The sequence below is a fragment of the Malaya genurostris genome, chromosome 2 (assembly GCF_030247185.1).
Source record: "Malaya genurostris strain Urasoe2022 chromosome 2, Malgen_1.1, whole genome shotgun sequence".
Lineage (NCBI taxonomy): Eukaryota > Metazoa > Arthropoda > Insecta > Diptera > Culicidae > Malaya > Malaya genurostris.
In genome coordinates this window covers 296,925,458-296,950,679 of record NC_080571.1, presented here as the reverse complement: position 1 = coordinate 296,950,679, position 25,222 = coordinate 296,925,458, and the positions used below count along the sequence as shown (strand labels likewise).

The window sequence follows — 25,222 nt, the reverse complement described above, 5'->3', positions numbered from 1 at the left end:
CCGAAAGCCAAATGGTTTTTATTATTGTGCGAGCGAGGGTGGGAGTAGAATTTTTCTTCATTGATGTCATTTATTGACTCTGTTTTCGACTGAAAAGTTTTTCATATAATGCCCTAAGGCGTCCCGGATTGGCGATTCAATGCTTGGGCCTTACAGGCCAGTGTTCGTATGTTCGAGTCCCGACATGGAAGGCTTCCACAAAACAGAATGTAATGCCAATACTTTGCTTTACTAAAGGCGTCTCATCATTCTGAAGTACGTTATTTTCCTGAATACAAAGGATAAATTAAAAAAATTAAGAGGAAAAAAATTTTCGGAGGAATTTATAGACATTGCAAAACCTCCAGTTACATCATACATTAATTTTTCTAAAAAACTTTTATAAATCTACTAAACTTTTTATACATACAATTATCAGTTATCCTAGTTACATTAGGTTCAGGGATCAGAACTAATTGGCTCAAGTGGCCCGTTCCACTAGTTATTTGAAGATTCGTGTCTTTAAGGTGGCTTTTAGGTTCAAATTCAATTATTTTCAAAACATGATTAATAATAAAATATTCTATAATTTCCTGATATTGTTTTTTTTTTCGATTATAATATTAATTATTGATAGTGCAAAATGTCTTTTTGAAACATTTTTTGAATATGAAAAATTAAGGAGTTTGTAGGTTTGTGCAAAAAGCACAAACCTACAAACTCTATCGATTTCTTCGGGTTTTGCTTTCGACTCAACAGTGCTGCATTTTTTCGAATATTTCATTTTTGTTTTGTTTTAGGTATACGAGGGTTGTTACTTATGTATTAAGCCTAAAAATGAAAACAGTATTATATTTGATCGGAAATGGTTTTATTGTTTTTCAAAATATTTTTCTAAATGATCAATACACTTTTGCATAAACTCGAACCAATTTTCATAACATTTTTACCACTCTTCACCCCAAAACATTTGAACGTTTTTGAACGCTTCAACAGCTTCTTTAGAAGTATTGAATCGAAAGCAGTTTTTTCACGGAAGGGAGCAAATAGAAGTCGTTAGGTACCAAGTCAGGACTGTTTGGTTTCGGGTTCATATTAGTAAGTACATGTTTCGTCCCTGTGTAGATGTTATACACTAAATTTGAAGCATCACGATTTTTTCATTTTTTCAGCATTTCTATGCTCCAATCGACACGATTGGTCAAATTATGTGGGATCCAACATGAACTATTTTTTTTCTCGATTAAATGTTCATTCAAAATAACATATAAGCTTTTCACACTAATGCCCAAGGCTACCACCATTTCACGGTACGTCACAAGAAGATCTTCCATTATCAGATTTTTCACAGTATTGATGTTTTCTGGCAAAACAACTGATTTTGGACGACCTTCTTTGAATTCACCAGCAAGCGAGCTAGTTGATTGAAGTACTCTTGACTTGATAATCCACGACGGAAGTCGTAATAAATCATTGCACGATAATGATCGCGATTCAATTTCATTTTTTTGATTAGGGAAAATGTTCAACCGAGTGTAAACGGAACGAATAGCGCTTAAATGACTGAATGTTCTGAAGATGGTAATGGTTAAAAATGTCAAATCCACCGGGCAACACTTAGTGTAACCAAGGCTAAATACATAAGTAACAACGCACAGAGTCTAACTGAATAATATTGTGCATACTAAATTTCAATTCTTCCCAAAGTAGAATTTGAATTTTTTTTCTGTAGATTCCAAACATATTATCAATGTTTAGCAACTTGCAAAATCGTCCAAGTCCGTAAAAGCAGAAATTCAATATTTCTAGAATTGACAACTTCAACTAGCTAAATCGACGAACATCAAATTGTTACATTAGATTCATTGACACATACACAACTCAGTTTTTGCGTAAGACACTGGGTAAAAAATGGGATAAACCCTTAAGAAAATGGCAAGTATAAATCTCCCCACGTGCTGGCCACCGACAAAAGCGGCATCGCCGAATGGCTATTTTAATATATCTGTTTGTTGCAGTCGATGCGCATGTGAATCCAATCACTGCCCAGATCACAGCAGCTGACACCAATCCAATTATGCAACAATTCTCAACATCGAAACGTAGGTCTCGAGCGAAGCGCCCGACAGGCACTCACACATGAAATATGACACCTGTTGCACTTGCACGTCATAAAGACCGACATCGAGAGAAGCAGGGATGCCAATAAAACGCGAGGCCAATTACAATAACTATGTTATGAGTCGGGCAGTCATGCAGTTACACATTAGCCGCATTCTTTTCACGTTGCGACGACGGCAATGTCACTGGTCAAGAAAGCGTTTTTTGTTGTTGTTGCACACCACCATCACCATTCAGCTTGGACATCGCCGTGGTGGCTCTGTGGCTATGGAACTCGCCAACATGCGATTCAATTTCCGCACTGTGCTTTTCCCATAATACCAGCACTGCTAACTGCATTCCACTCATATGTGGTGACAAGAGGTTCAGTGGGCCATTTGACGCTGACAATGTGATTTTCTGCAACCCAGGGTAAGCTCCAATGGTTGGTCAAATGACGCGTGCTTACATGAAGTACCAGCCCGAGTCAACTGGTAAGTCCCTAACGGGTCGGATGGCCATCGTGGACTTGTCCGCCCTAGCGAAATACGATAACAGTGATTACAGTTTGCTCACTGTTTTGGACCATAATTCCGGCACCTGGCACACTGGTTACTGTACTGGTTGTGTTATCGTCAGAACTCCAGCAAGCACCGGTTCACATGAAAAGTCACGCTAAATTGGCTAATGAGAGAGTACCGGACTGTAGCAAAACAACAGCCGCCGTTATTTGAAAATTGATCTCAAATTGCCCGGCAACTACTGCTTCGAAATGCAGTTCGCTGTGAAGATAGTCGAAACCGTCGATTGGAATAACGAATTAAAAACATCAACAGCATCCAGTGGTAATACACAAAATAAGTGTACCAAAGAAGCTCCGTGGCGGTGCATCCGTCTGACAGGTGATTCAATCATTTTCCGACGGTGACTTTACGACTTTACCCGAGAAATTCCACAGGTGGATTTGTTGATGTGATTATGACAAACCTTTCACATTCCGCCTCCGGAGGTTGTTACGGACGATCGGTATCGTTTTCCAGTTGAAATGATAGAGTTGGAAACGGTACTGGCACCGACCGTTCAGGTTCAGGTCGGCTGGCGTTCAATTTTCTTGTCACTCTATCTGTTCCGTGTGCGGCCTGACTGAGCATTAGTAGTAGTAGTACATACCTAGTATCGGCCAAAGGGCTTCGCCATTTCGCTCGTGAGCTGTCTGTCTGTCAGCCTAAGTGCTGGGGTGTTATAACTTTCTAATAAGGTAATTGGTACGTAATGAGATGGATGATGGGTTATGTAGATTATGGAGATGTTTACACGTGTGCGAGTTCGTCGTGTTGCCGCGACAGTAGTAATAAAAGGTTGACTTCGTGTGTGAAAGGTGTTGCGAAGCATAAACGGTAATTGATTAGTGCTGATTAGTTACGTTACTAGGAGAACATGAACGACGTCCTCATTTATACCGAATAGAAAAATGTCAAATGATATGAATCTTATTACTTTTGCAGCTGTCGCCTTTTCTAAATTATGAAAAAGGATTTTTTGTCAAAAAACGAGGCTAGTTCAGTTGAAACAGTGATGAATTGATAACTTTCTCAATTACTTAGGAGCAAGTGAAAATCTAGTTGAAATCATTTCATAAAACACACCTTTTCTTTTTTGCTAACTTTTTCACAGAATGATTCCTTACGAGCGACATATCTTCGTATCGCTACTTAAATTTGTATTCGCCCTAAACTTCATTGCGAAGTTCGAGTGTATGTAAACGGGTCTATGGGACTCGTAGCCTTATGCCTTGAACGGATCAGAGTCATTTCGCCGAAAGCCGTTTCGCCGAAAGCTATTTCGCCGTAAGGGATATTTCGCCGAATGGGCCACATCGCCGAATGCCATTTCACCGAAAGCCATTTCTCCGAAAGGGTCATTTCGCCGAATCCTGAAATCGTCTTGAAATCATAATTAGAATTGATTTAAATTAAAGACAAACGAAAGATGATAGCGTTAACGCCAGTTTTGTTAACTTACCATTGTACTTCTTGAATAATGATTGATTGTTGTACTCTTGAATAAAGATTGATTCATGAACCTCAGAAAGTAGGTCCCAAGAAAACTTGTTAACTATTGGCTACTAAGCATCAAAGCAATTGCATAGGTACTTGGTAGATACTACCAGGCAAATGTTGGTGGTATTTTCCGTTTATTAAGTAAAAATGAAAAAATATCTAATGTGGCTACGACACATCGTTTTGGTTCATGTGCTACCGCTCGTTCGGATCTAACTAAAGCAAAGAAACCAAGCTTTGAGTAGATCGGACAAACGAGGCGGTTACAGGTTTGTACGCAAGAGGCTTTGTGCCGCCGAGCCATCTTGGCTTCGGTTATGTGGCTGCGCCACATCAGTTATACAGGAGACATAACATGCAGGAGATATGAGGGTCCTTTCGGCGAAATGACCCTTTCGGCGAAATGACCTATTCGGCGAAATGGAAATAAGAAATAATTTTTATGTATCGATTTGAAAAAAATGTTCACATCGAAGGAAGAACTTAAACCTGTCAGCCTCCATCAATCCGTCAAGCTTTTCTGCCAATTGAACAAGTCCGAAAATGTGTTGACATGTACACTTAAACCGGTTGAGTATGATCTATTTTTGGGCTCTTGGTCTCATTAGCTCTTGAATTTTCTAACTAGTGAAGACTGTTGGATACTCTTGAAAACTTTTCAAGCCTTTTAGAGACTCTTGAAAACTGTGGGTGTGTCCTGCAGACTTTTAAAGACAAATGAAAACTCTTGAAGGCTATTGAAATCTTCTGAATCCTCTTGGATTTGTTAACTCTTCGAGTATATTGAAGATTCTTAGGAACTTTTGAAAACTCTTGAAAATTATCAAAGACTGTTGACTCTTGAGAATCCCTGAAACCGCTTGACCTTCCCCCGCAGGCCAGTGATAAGTTCGTTCGGGACGATATGTCGCAGTACGGTGAAATCTATTCCATCGAAAGGGAAGTATGGCGAATTTTTTCCCCGGCATCCGGAATGGCGTGCGAGTGGTACGTATGCAACTACGTAAGGCAATTCCATCTGCATCATTTCTGGTCAAGTGGGACACATCCGTGTAAAACGTTGATTACCTATGAAAATCAGCTGGTTACATGTCAGTTTTATGAACAACATGCACACTACGGTAAACCTTGCACTGAAACTGCGAATAGGGCATCTTCAACCAAAGACAAGGTCAACCGTTCAACAACGAAAACTAATGAGCGCAGTACTCCTGTTTCATCATCAAACCAACCAGCAACTGCAACCAATGTACAACAAGGCGCATCTACAGCAGCTATCAACGAGCTCAAGACTGCGAACAACAAGGAAAACGAAAAGAAGACGGAATTCAACACCACCGATGCGGCAATGGATGACGATACGAGTCACGAACAACGTGCTCCTCAACCCTCGCAGGAGGGAAATGGAAGCTCTTCTCCTCCTAGAACAAGAGTGACAACGAGATCCACTTCAAAAACTGCTTTATTTAAAAAGTCGGCTAATTCGGCCACGTAAAGCTTGTACGCAAATAGACCTGAATAAAAAATATCTTGAAAAAAAATCTGTATTAACCCAAGTTATCAAAAGTGCGTAAAAATGAAAGATGATTTGGCTTAAGTAGTATACAAAACAAACGAATAGCATTCTATACAACCCGTTTCAAAGGAAATATTCACACTTGAATGTTCACTCGACGCAACAGAACAAACTTTGAATCAGTTCCTTGTTCAGAACTTTTTCTGTACGTTCAAGTTGCCAAAAAGTGCCATGAGTACTGTAAAGCAGTAAAAAAATAATATTTTTCGGATACTGTGGATTGTTTGATGGGTTGGAGAGACTTCGCTTCAATTTCAATTCGATATTGATTTTACCAAATTGAACATATTTCACAGAATTTAAAATATAAAATACTAGTCTAAATCCATTATGGTAATCACCTTAAGCATCGGTATTTAATTGTCACTTATTATGTGCGCTCACTGCACAGTGGTCCGGATCTACAATTTAGGGGGACAAAAACATTTGTGGCTTAGCCCTATACTTTAGAGCTATGATGTCTTGAGAACAAATGATCAGTGAAAGATAAGCCATATTTTGAAGCATATGGTATTAGGGTGGTTCTAATTATTAGGGTGATCCAAACATTATTTTCCGTATGTGTTGAGATAAAGGACTGCATCCTTCGGCAAAATTGTAGGAAAACTTATATCAAGCAACTTTGCCGAAAACACTACTGTAGTATCTCTAACGGTTTTAGTGTTACAGCTATTTTAATAGAGCAACTTAGGGTGTTCCTAAAAAAATCAGATTTTTTGCTCTAGCTTTCTAAATTTTCACTTCTCGATTTTAGTGTCTTTGAATATCTTTTAGAGTTTGTTAAAACCAATTTTTTCATGACTGGCGCATTCAGGTAGCGTTTTCTGAACCGAAGTTATGAGCAAAACTAGTTCAAAAACAGATCATTTTTAAACTGCTATATCTAACATTGGAGCAAATGAAAAAAAAATCGGTTTCTTTCATTTGATAGAAAATACTTTCGAGCATGTTTACTAAAAAAATGGCGGAGGAGATATTTTTTAAATTGTGTTTAAACATTGGGTTTTTTCATTGAAAAATGCTCTTTCATGTAAGACATTTATTAGCTATATATATTAAAATAATGTATTGCTGTCTTCTAGCGTGTCAAAACTAATTCCGCTGCATAATCGGGAAGATGGAGTATACTCACGTTGGTTGTTACTCTCTTCGATAATGCTATTACAGGATCAGACGTTAAAAGAAATCGTTTGAATACATCCTCTAGTTTCACTAAACGATTGAATTTCTGCGGATGCAACTGCCTATACTTGCGAATTGATTTATTTCGACTCTCTTGCGCTTCCTTACTGTACATACCAATAGGAAGCAAAGCATGTTTTATAATTGCAGTCCCATGCACCAAAAGTTTATGCACGGTTGGCGACAGAGCATACCATCCATACAGCTCCACAAAACGAATTCTTGTTTGTTCCGCAAACTCCTGGAAAGCAGGTACCGAAATCTTCACATTGCTGTTTATCAACATTAAGATTATAAAAAACTGTTCAAGTCTATTTCCATTTAACTCGATGATTTGCGCTACTGTGTTATATTCTTTGAAAAATCTACGGGCCCAGATACCATCATTCGACTTGCCGCCTCCAAGTAATGGTTCACCAATACCAGACCCTGTCAGCGAAATCAATCTTCAGTATAGGAACGCCATCGCACGGCATCACATTCAACATATCATGTAAATTGTGTGGGTGCGCAGTGCTGCTATTTTTGCGCGCAAGAATTTGACATTTCTCTTCCCTACTTCTATGTACGAGATTCGATGCGGACTCACCTGAGGGCACCATGCTCGCAAAAAAAGGATGTTGTCAATGATGTATTCTGGAAATGTGAGAGCTGGATATCTTGTTAATATGATGTCTTTGCCAATACGTAACGCTAGCTGCTCTTTTAATGCCGTTAGTATGTTTGTCTCTTGCTCCTTGACATGCTGATTTTGTCGGGACACGCGCCATGTCGGTTTCTCAATGTGCAAACAATAACTCACTTTTAGCAAAAGTTCCATAGATCGAATCATTGCGTGTAGAGGCGAAATTCCAAATTGATATTTGTTTGGATTATTCTCATTCATTCTTGCTCAATAGTCAATCGTAAGGGAACCAAACAGATAGCATATAATGTACAGTAAGGAAGCGCAAGAGAGTCGAAATAAATCAATTCGCAAGTATAGGCAGTTGCATCCGCAGAAATTCAATCGTTTAGTGAAACTAGAGGATGTATTCAAACGATTTCTTTTAACGTCTGATCCTGTAATAGCATTATCGAAGAGAGTAACAACCAACGTGAGTATACTCCATCTTCCCGATTATGCAGCGGAATTAGTTTTGACACGCTAGAAGACAGCAATACATTATTTTAATATATATAGCTAATAAATGTCTTACATGAAAGAGCATTTTTCAATGAAAAAACCCAATGTTTGAACACAATTTAAAAAATTTAAAAAAATATCTCCTCCGCCATTTTTTTAGTAAACATGCTCGAAAGTATTTTCTATCAAATGAAAGAAACCGATTTTTTTTTTCATTTGCTCCAATGTTAGATATAGCAGTTTAAAAATGATCTGTTTTTGAACTAGTTTTGCTCATAACTTCGGTTCAGAAAACGCTACCTGAATGCGCCAGTCATGAAAAAATTGGTTTTAACAAACTCTAAAAGATATTCAAAGACACTAAAATCGAGAAGTGAAAATTTAGAAAGCTAGAGCAAAAAATCTGATTTTTTTAGGAACACCCTAAGTTACTCTATTAAAATAGCTGTAACACTAAAACCGTTAGAGATACTGCAATAGTGTTTTCAGCAAAGTTGCTTATTATAAGTTTTCCTACAATTTTGCCGAAGGATGCAGTCCTCTATCTCAAGACATACGGAAAATAATTTTTGGATCACCCTAATAATTAGAACCACCCTAATACCATATGCTTCAAAATATGGCTTATCTTTCACTGATCATTTGTTCTGAAGACATCATAGCTCTAAAGTATAAGGATAAGCCACAAATGTTGTTGTCCCCCTAAATTGTGAATCCGGACCACTGTGCACTGTAATCTAAATTTAATTGAACACAAAATACTAAGAAAATTTCATTGCTGATCAACCTTATCGCTGCTACAGCACCATCTTTTTAATTTCGCAACAATTTCCATACCCAATCGAGCACGTGACTCGAAATGACAAATCGCATGGATCAAGTTTGCATGTGAAATCTCCACACAAAACAACGATTTTTTCAACGATCTAGTATCCTTTCCTTCGAAGCTCTGGAGACTTCTAGTGTTATAAGGAGTGTATCGAAAATAAGCTATCCACACATTTTTCTTTCAAATTATGATAAAAAACGATATTTTATTCAAAATAAAAATCGATCCTTTATTGTAGAAGATTGAACTTGAGCATAATGAAAACCGGATGAAATTTAAGTTATTCCTTCACGAGTTTTCAAATTTTTGATCGAACGTTCTTCATCAAGTTCCGGACAAGTGTTGCATCGCATTTTTTGGACGCTTGAGATCAAATTTTTTTGAACTCCTGCATGTTCCCAGCTGCCTTACCAGTCTTCTTGAAACCCTCTTCACGATTGCCCAGTAACGTTAGATGGGTCGAAACTGAGGGTAATTTGGTGGATTGATATTTTTCTCGAAGAAATGTATACCCTTTTCCACAAGCCAATTGAGAGTAGTTTTGGCATAGTGAGCCGACGCTAAATCCAGCCAAAACAGCGGAGGTGTACTATGCTTCTTATATAAAGGCAGCAATCTTTTCTGGAGACACTCAAATCGATAGATTTCTGCTTTTATAGTTCCGGTAGTATAAAATATGGTTGACTTCAAAACACAGAAACATATTGCTTGTCATACCAGTGTCTTTCGATCGAAATTTTCCACTTGAATCGACCAGTCCGCATCGCTCACATCCTCCCCAACGACGACAGTAAAGTATTGTGGACCTGGAAGGGTTTTGGGGTCCTCTTTTACATAAGTCTCATCGTCTATCAAAACGCATGCATCCGGACCCTGCAAAAGAGGCGAATACAATTTCCGGATGCTTGTTGCGGCTCGCTGCTTCTGTTTTACGCTTTTTTTTTCGAGATTTTCAGCTTCTTGTAGGTCTTCAGGTGATTTCGCCTCTTGATACGATGGATCATTCCGACACTTGTTCCTGCTTTTTTGGTCAAATCACGTATTGACATTGATTTGTTCTTCGTGATTAGAGATACCACTTTCTGGTCCAGTTTCGGGTTGTAAAAACCATGTTTTCTGCCTCTTCCTGGTAGCTCATCCAAAGAATAGTGTACTCCAAACTTATTGATGATAGTTTTTACACTTGCATGATGAACTGAAAACCGCTTCGCCAATTTTCGCATAGTAATACCTTTCTCACTTAGCCATGTGTCCAGAATCTTAATTTTCACTTCCTTTTCAATACGCGGCATTTTGAAAACGCAGAATTTCAACCGCACAAACAAGTAAACTAACGAAAGCTAACAGCCAAATGCACAACATGCTGTGATCTGAGCATAAAAAACCATCACAAATACATGCGTACAACACAATTGTATGTCACATTCAGTAATAGCCGTTCAACCGAGAAGGTTGTGTATAGAAGCGTACAGTTTAATAACGCTGGTTGGTTTACACGCGTTAAATACGACAACGGTTGAACTACAGGTAGAAACCTGTTGGCAGCAGCCGTTAAAACGTATAGTCGTGCTGCATAAGAGAGCCCTAGTGCTGGGCCAAGCTGGTGAAGGAAACAACAAAGGGCGTTTCCCAAACTCTACCCAGGCCGCAATATACAGCCACAAGTGCTGAGCAGGAGAGTGCAAAGGCACATCGAAGAGGAAGAGTGCAAAGGCACATAGAAGCAGGAGAGTGCAAAGGCACACCGGTGCGAAGGCACTTCGGTGCAGAAGCATATCGGTGCTGAGCACTAGGAAGAAGGAGACAAGACAACTCGGTCTTTCCACTGCCATACAACACGCAGGTATACACCGGTGACCTGCGCTGGTTACAGCTGGCGAAGACGAAAGCAAATCGGAATTCGAGTGGTGCTGGATGTCAGGTAGCAGTAGCATCACATCATATTCTATCGCTACAGTGAGCTTCAGCATTGTATCAACGTCCAGATACATCCAACAAGAACATCTAGAGCAACGAGGATCTACACGGCAGTGCAACGGAGATAGACAACAATTTCAAGGTAGAAGTTTTTTCTTTTCCTTTTGATTGAGTACTGTGTAGTGTTGGTTTCAAATTTTATTTTAAAGTTTAGTTAAAAATTTTAATGTAATGGATGAATCCATGGACGTAAATCCTAGCATGAATCCGATACCCCCACGAACGAAAAAATATCAGGAGAGCTCTTCTGGGCCTTGGATAGTCTTTTTTAGACGTATATCAAAGCCATTAAACATTTTTCAAATTAATAAAGGTTTGACATCACGATACTCTTCAATCAAAGAGATCATAAAAGTAAATAACGATAAAATTCGTGTTGTGGTAAATAATTTGAAACACGCGAATGATATTGTCTCTTCGGAACATTTCAATAAAGAGTATAAAGTTTACATACCCTCCAAAGATGTCGAAATTGACGGTGTTGTTACCGAAGCGAGTCTTTCGGTAGATGATTTACTCAAGCATGGTGTTGGTCGTTTCAAGAACTCTATGCTTGAGGGTGTGAAAATACTGGAGTGCAAACAACTGTACTCAGTAGTTCATGAAGAGGAAAAAAAAGTTTATCGCCCATCAGACTCGTTTCGAGTGACATTTGCCGGGTCTGCGTTGCCATCCCATGTCTATGTCGATAAAATTCGCCTCCCTGTTCGGCTTTTTGTTCCAAATGTAATGAATTGTACGAACTGCAAAAAATTCGGCCACACAGCTACTTACTGTAGTAATAAACCAAAATGTATTAAGTGTGAAGGGCCTCATAAAGATAATGATTGCAACAAGGAAATTGAAAAATGTATTTATTGTGGGAATAGTCCTCATGATGATATTTCAGTATGCACTGCATTTAAAGTGCACAAAGACAAAATTAAGCTTTCTTTAAAAGCACGGTCTAAGCGCACATATGCAGAAATGCTTAAAACGGTCATTGATGTCCCCCCTTTGGAAACCGAAAACGGGTTTTCAAATCTAGAGGAACCAGAGGACTCTGACTCTGACGAAAATAGTGAAGGTAATTCGTTTATCACTACCCAAGGGTCAGTTAAGAGAAAGAAGTCTTCCTCCAAATTACCAAAAAAGACACCTAAAATTTCATCTTCAAAAAAAGATCCCCGTGTTAAACAAAAAAAGTCAAAACCAAAGACTGTGCCTCCTGGTTTGTCAAATTCACAAACCAATCCAGGATCTAGTACAGAAAAAGATAATAATCCAGTGGGCTCCATTTCACAGCCACCAACAGGATTACTGAAGTTTTCGGAAATTGTTGAATGGATTTTCTCAGCATTCAATATATCTGAACCCTTAAAGACCCTCATAATGGCATTCCTTCCAATAGCTAGAACCTTTTTGAAGCAGTTATCAGCTCAATGGCCAATTGTCTCAGGTTTTGTATCTTTTGATGGATAATTTATCACCCGTCGCAAATGATACAATCACTGTCCTGCAGTGGAATTGTCGAAGCATCATGCCAAAACTTGATTCATTTAAAATATTATTGCATAGTCAAAAATGTGATGTATTTGCTTTATGCGAAACATGGCTTACTTCAAACATAGCTTTAAATTTTAATGATTTTAACATTATACGTCTCGATAGAGACTCTCCGTATGGTGGAGTGCTTTTGGGAATTAAGAAATGCTATTCCTTTTATAGATTAAACATCCCTTCAACTTCTAGTATAGAAGTTGTTGCTTGCCAAATAAACATTAAAGGCAAAGATATTTGCATAGCTTCGGTTTATATTCCTCCAAAAGCACAAGTTGGACAGCAACAGCTTAATGAAATGGTTGAAGCCCTTCCTGCACCACGATTGATTCTGGGGGATTTAAATTCGCACGGTATTATGTGGGGTTCCGTTTACAATGATAGCAGATCATCTTTAATACAAAACATTTGTGACAATTTTAGCATGACGGTATTAAATATGGGTAGCATTACACGGATCCCAAGACCTCCTGCACGCCCAAGTGCATTAGATCTATCTCTTTGCTCAACATCAATTCGACTAGATTGCACCTGGAAAATACTGCCTGATTTACACGGTAGCGATCATTTACCAATCATCATCTCAATTAGCAGTAGCAATTGCATTGCTACTTCCGCTAGTATTCCATATGATTTGACAAAAAATATCGACTGGATTAAATACCAAAGTAGTATCTCTAGTATTTTGAATTCAATGGAAGAGCTCCCTCCACTTGAAGAATATGACTTCCTCATTTGTTCGATTCTGGAGGCAGCAGAACAATCCCAAACTAAACGCTTTCCTGGGCCAACGACTAACAGAAGGCCTCCCAACCCCTGGTGGGACAAAGAGTGCTCAGAGGCTAAACTCGCAAAACAAAATGCTTGCAAGACGTTTCTAAAACGGGGAGGAGGAACTCCTCAGAATTTTGAAAAACTTATGGTTTTAGAAACCAAGTACAAGAGCATACTTCGAGCCAAAAAATGTAGCTATTGGAGACATTTTGTCGAAGGTTTGTCAAGAGATACCTCAATGAGCACTCTTTGGAACACGGCCAGACGAATGAGGAATCGTACCGTGGGCAATGAGAGTGATGAATACTCGAACCAATGGATATTTGACTTTGCTAGGAAAGTTTGCCCAGATTCTGTTCCTACGCAGAGCATTATACGGGAATCTCCTCCAAATAATGGTTTTATTAATAACCCATTTTCAATGATGGAATTTTCTGTAGCACTCTTGTCTTGTAACAATAACGCTCCAGGGTTGGACAGAATTAAATTCAACTTGGTGAAGAATCTGCCCAACCTCGCAAAAAGACGTTTGTTGGAATTGTTCAACAAGTTTCTTGAGCAAAATATTGTTCCACCTGACTGGAGACAAGTGAAAGTTATCGCCATTCAAAAACCGGGGAAACCAGCTTCCAATCACAACTCATATAGACCCATTGCGATGTTGTCCTGCATCAGAAAATTGTTCGAAAAAATTATTCTACGACGTCTCGACACTTGGGTCGAGACGAACGGTTTGTTGTCAGATACTCAGTTTGGCTTCCGTAGAAATAAAGGGACGAATGATTGCCTTGCATTACTTTCGTCTGACATCCAAATTGCCTTCGCTCAAAAGCAACAAATGGCATCTGTATTTTTAGACATTAAAGGAGCATTTGATTCAGTTTCCATTGATGTTCTTTCAGACAAGCTTCACCAAAATGGACTCCCAGCGGTTATAAATAATTATTTGCACAACCTTTTGTCAGAGAAACACATGCATTTTTCACATGGCGATTTGGCAACACTCAGAAATAGTTACATGGGTCTCCCGCAAGGCTCATGCCTCAGTCCGCTCCTCTATAATTTTTACGTAAATGACATTGACAGCTGTCTAGTAACCCCATGTACACTAAGACAATTGGCAGATGATGGCGTGGTTTCAGTTACTGGACCCAAAGCTATTGATCTGCATAAACCATTGCAAGATACCTTAGATAACTTGTCCGATTGGGCTGTTCATCTTGGTATCGAATTCTCTGCGGAGAAAACAGAGTTAGTCGTCTTTTCAAGAAAACATGATCCCGCGCAGCTTCAGCTCCATATGATGGGAAGAATGATCCAACAGGTTTTAACTTTTAAATACCTCGGGGTGTGGTTCGATTCCAAATGCACGTGGGGAGGACACATTAGGTTTCTGATAACAAAATGCCAACAAAGAGTAAATTTTCTTCGAACAATAACAGGATCTTGGTGGGGTGCTCATCCGGAAGATCTAATAAAATTGTATCAGACAACGATACTTTCAGTGATGGAATATGGATGCGTTTGCTTTCGTTCCGCTGCAAACTCTCATATTATCAAACTGGAGCGAATTCAGTATCGTTGTTTGCGAATTGCTTTAGGGTGCATGCATTCGACACATACAATGAGTCTTGAAGTTCTGGCGGGAGTTCTTCCATTAAAAGATCGATTTTGGGAGCTTTCATCACGCCTGCTAATAAGATGTGAGGTGCTGAATCCCATGGTAATTAATAATTTCGAACGACTAGTCGAGCTTCGATCTCAAACAAAATTCATGACAGTATATTTTAACCATATGTCACAGGAAATCAACCCTTCAAGATATATTCCTATCCGTGTCAGCCTCCTAAATGTCCCTGACTCAACTTTATTTTTCGATACATCCATGCAGCGCGAAGTGCGTGGAATCCCGGATCATCTACGTTCGACGGAAATCCCAAAAATATTTTCAAGTAAGTTCAGGCATATTGACTCTGAGAAAATGTTTTACACGGACGGATCGCGAATTGAAGAAGCGACAGGGTTTGGTATGTTCAACAATAATGTTTCGGCCTCATTTAGGCTTCAAGAACCTGCATCTGTTTATATAGCAGAGCTAGCAGCAGTTCAATATAGTTTGAGTGTAATCGTCACATTAATTCCAAACCATTATTTCCTCTTCACAGATAGTCTGAGTGCAATTGAAGCCATTCGCTCAAACATGACTGGCAAGACTGAACCGTTTTTCCTGGGCAAAATAAAACAGTGCCTGAACGACATATTGAACAATAATTATCTAATCACTATAGTCTGGGTCCCGGCTCATTGCTCCATTCCTGGCAATGAAAGAGCCGATATTTTAGCCAAACGTGGTGCTATTGAGGGTGAAATTTATGAGAGACCAATTGCTTTCAACGAATTCTATAGTTCGTCTCGCCAAAGAACACTTGCCAGCTGGCAAGCTTCTTGGGATAAAGATGATCTGGGTCGGTGGATGCACTCAATTATTCCGAAAATATCGACAAAGGCATGGTTCAGGGGACTGGATGTGAGTAGAGATTTCATTCGTGTGATGTCTAGACTCATGTCCAATCACTACACGTTAGATGCACATCTCCTTCGAATTGGGCTCTCCGAGACTAATCATTGTGCTTGTGGCGAAGGTTATCGAGATATTGATCATGTCGTTTGGACATGCGTGGAGTATCGTGATGTCAGATCTCAACTAATAAATTCTTTGCGTACCCAAGGTAGACTATCCAATATCCCAGTTCGAGACATTCTTGCTTGTCGTGACCTTTCATACATGAAACTTATTTATCATTTCATAAAGAAAACTGGAGTTTCAATTTAATAAAGGCCCCTTTCAAGACTTAGTTCTGATCCCAGCTGCGTCCATGAGTTCAACCAATAGCTAAATTAGAATAAAAATAATGTAATGATACAAACAAACTCGAAACAGTTTATGAAATTATTAACAAAATGTCTGAAAATAACAGCTTATTTTATAATTTATAGAAGTTAATCGTTTGGTTCAAATAATATTTCCGAGTAGATTTCATAATTAATGACGAGTTACCTAAGATGATATTTAAGTAATAAGAGAATATGTTTTAATAAATGCAAAACGTTGCGACTATGTTAGAATTAAACTATGATAAGAATATTATGTAAAAGTGATGCTACGGCGAAGAAAAACTTATGTAAACTGCCTTAAGAAATAAACGTATTTATGAAAAAAAAAAAAACACAATTGTATGTGGATAGCTTATTTTCGATACACTCCTTATAGCTTTCGACTCAGCTTAACGTGATCGGAAAACGTCTAAGTGTGTGAAAGCAGCTTTCAAAAGGTTTTCGCTAAACTGTGAATGCAGCTTTCAAAACGCATTCGAGAATTTCTCGAATAAATTTGAATAATCCCGAATTTGTGTCCACATTGTGAATAAATTTGTGTCAAAAATTATGTATAATGAGACTTTTTGAATGACATGAGAAAGACATTTTCACACCACTAGGTGGATTAGGAAGAACTGTTTTTTTCTTTGGTATTACATTCATTTGGTGTAATTTGACCTGCAGTTTCAACAGATTTTGCAGTTGGTTTTTAGCGTACATAGCAGCTCCGGAAGTCAATAAAATCCCATAACTAGTGTAATGACTAATCTGACTACTCATAAAGGCAAATTCATAATTCAAATATGTCTTTGTCGAAATTTAGAAATAAATTGCGACACTTATGACTTAGTCAATAGTTTTAACAAGATATGTTTGGTTATGATGGAAAATAAACGATCCTCCACGATGGCCGTAATTCATTCAATGAACTAAAGCAAGTTCACAAATGAGACCCTCTGCTATTAAGGTCTCCGTTGTGATGCCGTGCCATAAAAAGGCTAAATGTGTGTATACTTTCTTCTTCGGTTTGTAACTGTACCACAAATATCTCCAACTATTTTATATTACATTTCATTATATTTGAGTGGATAGTGTTACGACCGCCCAGCAACGTTAAATCGTGTCCATGTCATCAAAATACGCTCCATTTCTATGAGAAGCAGGAAAACATCGTAGTTACAGCTTGAAGAAATGAATAATTTATTATCTCCCATCTCCCAGCATAGAACAAGGCATACTGTTACAGAATGCACCTTTTAAGGACAAAAACTTACAACGTTCTTGCAGTTGAAGCTGTAATTCAAATACCAACTAGAGAGATGCTACTCTCTATGTGGACATTTTAATTACTGATCGAAGTTACATACAATTTACATTCAAAAAGTTTATGAATAAATCCTGAAATATACATGGTGTTCAAATTGGTCTAGTATTTACAGTCATTTTCACTATAATGCAGGTTGCTTTTTTAAATTAAAGTCATTTCATGAAATGTTCTTGCATTTGGCAGGTATATTTATCCGGTAACTCTTACAATACAGAATCTCCAAGTTTCTTCAGCTGCTCTGATGGTTCCTTGTCTGACACGATGAAGTCAGACTTTTGCAAGTTTTTGTCTCCCGTAATCTCTTCGAAGTGTGCGGTTACTTTCAGTAAAAACAATACCAAAAAACAGAATATTTCATCAGAGATACTTTCAATGTTATTCACACAAATAGAAAAAATCGTGTAAATTTACATGTTCTGTGACCGACATCTTCGAGTGTCAAAACTAACTCATTTATACAGCTGATATTACACATATTTAATGCATTCTAATATATTTTTAAGTTCAGAAACATGTAAATTTACAGTCCTGCTTGAAAAGTTGGGTGCGTTTGACACATATTTCAATCATTCTTGCAAAATTCAGTTATTTCACGAATTACGTTCACAGAAAGAAAAGATGAAACTTACACGACATGTAAACCGATAGTACTATGAAATAGACATCAGTTTAAACGAAAATCTGATTTAAAACCATGATTGATGTAAAATTACATTAAAATTCATTTAGTTTTTCATTGAACAAGACTGTATATTTACAAACCGCTTCGTTTTGTAATGTAAATATCCATTCAATTGCCTGCTCCAAATATGTGCATGAAAATAAATGTAAAATCACGAAATATTTTTATCTGTGTTCTTATGAATTGAGCCATATGTCGATTACTGTCAGCTGTAAATTTCATATTTTTTTGCTGTGCAGATAATACTTCAGTTATATTTAGAACTGTGATAACTAACAGAAACTCAACAGTATCAAAGTCCCGCGTCACGCGTATAATGCTGCTACTAGAAGTCATCAACACTGTGAAACTGTTGGGTTTCTGTGAGTTATCGAAGTTTCTCGATGGTGGATTGGGGAGAATGCATTTGAGAATGATTCGATTCTGCATTCTGCATTGTTTGGCCAATGTGTTTTGGTTTTATAACTAAAACAGTTGCTCAAGAAAAACAGGAATTTACAAAATTTACTAAATAAAATGTATACGTATTGAAATGGTTACTTTGAAATTGTGTAAATAAGGATATACAGAACATCGTAATACTACACACTTAGAAAAAATCGTGTAAATTTACGTATTTATGGATACATATAAAACGAGTGTCGTAATTCACTTCAACTTACAATACAAAGCATGTAAAGATTATATCATTAACTTCTCATATGATTTAGCTGAAGTTTACACCGATACAGACACATACATTATTTTTACATATTAATAGAAGTAATATTGTGCTATCGTCGAAGAATTCACGGCATGTTTGAACTTACGTCAAGCGTAATTTTACTTCTTTCCTAAGAGTGTAATATCCAATTTATAGGAACTCACTTTGAAGAAATCCTGTGATTTTACATCTTATTAAATGCACATAAAAGGAACGACGCAGTTCACGCAAATTTACGTGAAAGAACATTAAATATTGTGTCTTAAATTCCATGACATGAAATCCATTGAAATTAAAAAAATGAATACTGATTACGACCAGCGCGACTTGGACCGAGAATCGTTAGATTACCAAGATAATTCTGTTAAGCACACATATGCTTTCCTGGTGAAAGGTGCATTTAAATGCATACAGTCGCACCTGCTAGCAAAATGCAAGTTACAGTTGAAACCAGTAAAAATAATGCCAATCCAACATTAAGTCATTACAAACGAATTTTTTCGTCATTTGACAAATTAGGTCGTTATGAATTACATCGTATGAGGAATTAAGTCACCTGTAAACTTGGATTTTTTGAAGGCTCTAGTGAAGGTACACAGTTCAAAGAAATCTAGTGATTCTACATCTTATAGGATGCACATAAATGGAGCGTCGTATTTCACACAAATTTATATTCAAGAACATGTAAAATTGTGTGATTTGAAAATTACTTGGGTTGAAATCAAATTAAATAAAAAACAACAGGTCGATAGCAACAGCGCGGCTTGAACCGAGAAACATTAGATCTCAAAGCAAGTCAATTATTCGTCTGAACCACAGAAACCGATATTTGCTTGATGAATAAATGATACATACACTGTCCGAAAAAGTATTGTGATTTTACTGCTCATAAAATGCACATGAATGGAGTGTCGTATTTCACACAAATTTATGTTCGAAAACATGTAAAATTGTGTGATTAGAAAATTACCTGGCTTGAAACAAAATGAAATAAAAAACAAAAGATCGATTGCCACAGCGTTACTTTAACCGAGAAACTTTAGATCACAAAGCACGCCAGATAATCGCCTGAGCTACAGAAGCACATATCTACTTAAAGAATAAATGATACATTTAAATCCATACAGCGGCACTTGGTAACCGAGTGAAAATTACACTCAAAGCCTGTAAAATTCTGTACGAATGGAATATTGCATCATTTGACAAGTTAAGTAGCTATGTATTGCATCGTTTGTAGAATTATGTCACCTGTAAAATTTAAAACTTTTTTCTGTGTATAAATCCATATAGCGGGGCTGTAAATGTAAAATTACATTCAAAACCTGTAAAATTCTGTACGAGTGGAAAATTACGTCATTTGAATAGTTAAGTATTTATGAATTCTATCGTTTGTAGAATTATGTCACCTATAAAATTCTATTTTTTTTTCAGTGTAGTTTTGACAAGCAATCGATCGATGCTCTATTGGTAGTTTCGCTATCGAGACCTTCACTATTCGACCTTTGTTGATACTAAGTACTCCGTCAAATTTAAGTTAGAATTTAGAATTAGACATTTCAAAATCAAACTCATCGTCAAGTCTAGAACTACACTCTTAGAAAAAAAATGAAATTTACGCTTGACGAAAATTCAAGCATACCGTAATAGCTTCAGTGATGACACAATATTACATCTACTGACATGTAAACATGAATTTTGCGTCTGTATCAATGTAAACATCAGCTATATTAACTGTGAAGTTAATGATATGATTCATCTTTACATACTTTGAATTGCGAATGTAAGTGAATCGACACCCGCTTTTATGTGCATCCATTAGGATGTAAATTTTTCTAAGTGTTTAGGTCGCAGATTTCAGCTCCGGGAGAACTAAAAATTTTGCCCGTTGGAAACAATGTTTTTCCTCAGTATGCGATAGTACTCTGGCTTCTGGTGCCTGAATAGAAACGATAATAATACCCTTACGGAATGGACAAAGCCAAAAGGAAACTCAACCCCGAACACTTCGAGTATTTGCTTGTCGGTAAAGCAAGAGGATGTATTAAGAATGTTTGATTATGTAAACATACAGCGTAAGGATGTATGGCATGTATATACAGCGAAGTAGAAGAATGGAAGTAGTTGATTATGTAGTTCTTGATATCTAGAAAACATGGTGATGATTTATAGATTTGCTCTATTATGCATAGATGTAAATCTTTTATAGATTATATATTGGTATGTTTTACAAAGAAAAAGTGTAATTGTAACACAACCTCTTCACAGGGCTCGATAGGTGATATATTTGCAAAATCAGGCTATTCACTAAGATATAATTCATGCAATTATTAAAACTTAGGAGGCAAAGATCTTTTAAGTTACGGCATATTGAACTTGAAACAATTTCTACGACTGATTGGGAACTTTCATCGTACCCGCTATTTTCACCAGATCTGGCACCTTCTTTTTGATAAGACACGCACTAGGTCCCTTTTTTAAAATTTACGAGGATGTACAAAAATGATGCGATGAACGAATGTCAAAAAAGTGAAGATTACCTTTGACATGGTATCTATCAATTGCCAAAGAGATGAACAAAATGTGTTGGAAGCGAGAGCTAATGCTTTGAACATAAAATATTTCGCCATCGTTTTTGAATATTGGATTATTTTTGAATAAATGTTGACATTTTAAACTTCTGATATTAGTACTAGTGATCGTGAATATTTCATAAGAAATCCGGTATGACAACCTTGTAGTTATTTATTAAAAGATGCCTTTGTGGTCAAAAGTTTTCTTTTTTGAACAGTTATTTTTCGGTACTGGTTAATGTTTGACAGGATTTTCTATAATTTGAAGGGTAACTATAGTGTTAACATATTAAACAAATATTTTTACGTCAAGTATCATTTCACATTGAAAACAATCGGAAATGGAAACGGCTACCCTACACTGAAAGAACGAAAAAGCTTTAAATAAAATATTACCAAATGAATTTGTATGCTTAGCCCAACTAGTACAGATAGTTCGCTTCCATATCTCGTGCGAGACATTTGACACAACAAAACACTTACGGTCGGGACGTCAGAAACAAATAACAATATAGTGTTGTGAAACAACGAAATAAGCAAACCTAGCGATCAAAAGGCGCGCATAATTTTAACCGCTTGAGTTGCACGAATCGTCGCACAAAGCATAACAGGCAAAACCGACACATCGAAAGCAGAAATATTTTCAGTGATTGAGCGCAGTGGGCTTACCACCCGTTTTGAATGTTTTAAAAAAGAGGCTGTTATTGATTTGACTCGTAATGGATTTGTGAATATTTCCTAAATTATTCTTTATTGTTATAACCGGGTCTAAATAAGTCTTTTAAACTTAACTCTTTATTGTTATTGATTAGTATTACATTAGAATTAGAACTAGTATTTATAGTTAACTAACATGAGGTTACATGTAGATGTATTGACTAACACGCTAATAATGTATATGCCTGAGTTTAGTAGCAAGCTCCTTCTAAAGAACGATTGAAAACAAGAAAAAATTCAAGTACTTTTGGTATCTTTACCAATACCAAATAGTAATTCATCGCAAGAAACAGCGCAGTCGAATTTTATTATCGATTGAAAAACTATTGAAATAAAGAATTACTGGACATTCACCAGACAACGAAATGTTTCAAATAAGTACATTTCCCATAAACGTATATACTTTTGAATTGTGATTCTGGTACCAGGTTATATGAGTATTATATGATTCAATGTTCTAAATGAACGATAATACCTGGCTTGTATTCATTTCATTCAGTAGCCTGTCTACCATCAATACATTGAGCTAAACATAGTTGGACATTACTAGCAATATAAACGCCCGTTATTTTAGAAAATGAACGCAATACGCATTTAATTCATTATTTCAACACCAAAGCCATTGTTGCAAGAATTCGTGTCATTATTTTATATGTAATTTTTGCTCACGATAAAACGCCACCGAACCCACAGTGTATGTCTCACACCATTATCATACGGAAAAGCAGCGTGCAAGCAATACAGAAAATGATAGAAAGCTCATGAAATTTAATTGAAACTTTTTCTAATTTATGTTATTTCGGCTAAAGTTTGATAATTTTGAGTTGCTTTTCAGATTCTTTGAGATATTTTGCTTCACTTCAAAAATCAAAATGGTAAGTTCAATTGTATTGGTTTTCTTTGACAATCATTACTCTATGTATATATATCGTTTAAAAAAATTATGCTTCTGACAAAGATGTTTCCTGCTAATCATTATTGTTTGAATATTGTACTATATTTTCGAAATGACCATTACATATAGACGTCTGAACAGCTATAATAATTTTATATTGTTATAATTATATTGTATGCTTTCAATATTTTATTGAACAACTGGAAGTCTCAATCTAATATTTGGAAGCAACCACAAACATTAAAATTTGATTTCAAATCAATGACCGTAAGTCAAAGTCCTGGCATTACATTACTTTTGTGGAATTTGGCCTTTCTGTTTCAACAGACTTCGCAGCCGATTCTTAGCGTACAGAATCATTGCATGACTAGTACTATGGATCCTACTTACACTAAGAATCTTTCCAAGTCGGGGCTCGAACATACGACAACTGGCTTGTAAGACCAGCGCCCTATGCATTGAACCACCAACCCGGGCCACGGGGATCAATGACCGTGTTCTCCATTTTTTTTTTATTTTCAGTGTTACACTTATAATTTCAGTTGTTTTAGTGTACGTGATAAATTCGAAAAAAAAGTACTGTTACTCTCATCACGACACATTTGCTTCTATTTAAACTTGTCAAAATCTCATGTCAACTGGCTCGTCGGAATATGATTTAACATTTTGTAAGCCATTGAGAAAAAGGGATATTATTTGGCTCAAGTGGTAAGAGTCAGTTATACAACCACATGACACTGAATTTCTAACATTTATGAGCAATTCCAGAAATAAAGAGCAGATAAACTGGCAGGATCGACTTTCTCCAAATCGGATGAAACAATGTACACCTCTTCAGTATGGCAATCTCTTCCTCCTGATAAAGGAACCTTTTCGACTCAATATTAATTTTTAGAATGTCGAAATTTAAAACCGTAACTAACCACTTCAAACATCGTTTTCCGTCATCTACTAATCAATCCTTTTCCGAAAATACCCACATTGTAAAGGTTTTTAAGGAATATCGACAAACCGGAAGTCGTCATCTTGGATTTTCGAACCATTTCAAACATCGTCTTCCGTCATCTACTCATCAATTCCGGTTCGAAAATGCTCACATTGTAAGGGTTTTTAGGAATATTGATAAACCGGAAGTCGCCATCTTGGATTTCCGAACCACTTTAAACATCGTTTACCGTCAACTTCTCATCAATTCCGGTTCGAAAATATCCACATTGTAAGGATGTTTAAGGAATATCGACAAACCGGAAGTCGCCATCTTGGATTTCCGAACCACTTTAAACATCGTTTATCGTCAACTTCTCAACAATTCCGGTTCGAAAATACCCACATTGTAAGGATGTTTAAGGAATATCGACAAACCGGAAGTCGCCATCTTGGATTTCCGAACCACTTTAAACATCGTTTACCGTCAACTACTCATCAATTCCGGTTCGAAAATACCCACATTGTAAGGATGTTTAAGGAATATCGACAAACCGGAAGTCGCCATCTTGGATTTCCGAACCACTTTAAACATCGTTTACCGTCAACTACTCATCAATTCCGGTTCGAAAATACCCACATTGTAAGGATGTTTAAGGAATATCGATAAACCGGAAGTCGCCATGTAGGATTTTGAACCGACCCCAAAACTTCATTTTCTTGCACCCACTTATCACATCCGTTCCGAAAATGGCCATATGATTGGGGGTTTCCACATTTATAACACAAAACTTTTTTTACGAACCAAATCCCAAATAACGTAAACTTTTTTTAACGAACTACCTCCATTTACGAACCCCGGTTTAGTTCGTAAATGGATGTTTCGGTGTATACCATAGACGGCTAATGATCTCATTCGAAAAATCATGTCATAGAACGGAGAGGTTCTTCAGATTCAAAAAGACGTCTTTCCCTATATCCTGAAAAACTTACGTTTGTTACGCACACTTTTTAGTAAAACTACTCCTTTCGCGTGGATTTTGGTCAGGGCACAATGGTCCCATGTAAATCTTTATCTACTTACGACAATCATCTGGCTACATTTCATTATTGTCTCTGCATGAAACAATCATCTAATTCCATGAACAAGGAAACGTTTATATTCAAGTAGAATAAACGTTTTGTTACGCTAGCCCCAAACAACCCCACTTTTTCTAAGACAGAACTAAAACGCCGGTCAATTTGTTCCCGATCTGATAGACAGATTAGGTCGCTTATTAAAAATCCCTCTAGCGTTCAATAGAGACATCCTTCAGATGTGATTTGTTAGAATTTCATAACATATCGTTCAATTAATTGGAATATGAAAAAAAACTACTGTGCAA

General features: G+C 37.1%; 1 protein-coding gene across 1 annotated transcript in view; it reads left to right on the top strand.

Moving 5' to 3' along the window:
- Positions 1–25,222, top strand: part of LOC131430662 (uncharacterized) — a 301,476-nt gene that overhangs the window by 225,364 nt on the left and 50,890 nt on the right. The window lies entirely within an intron of this gene.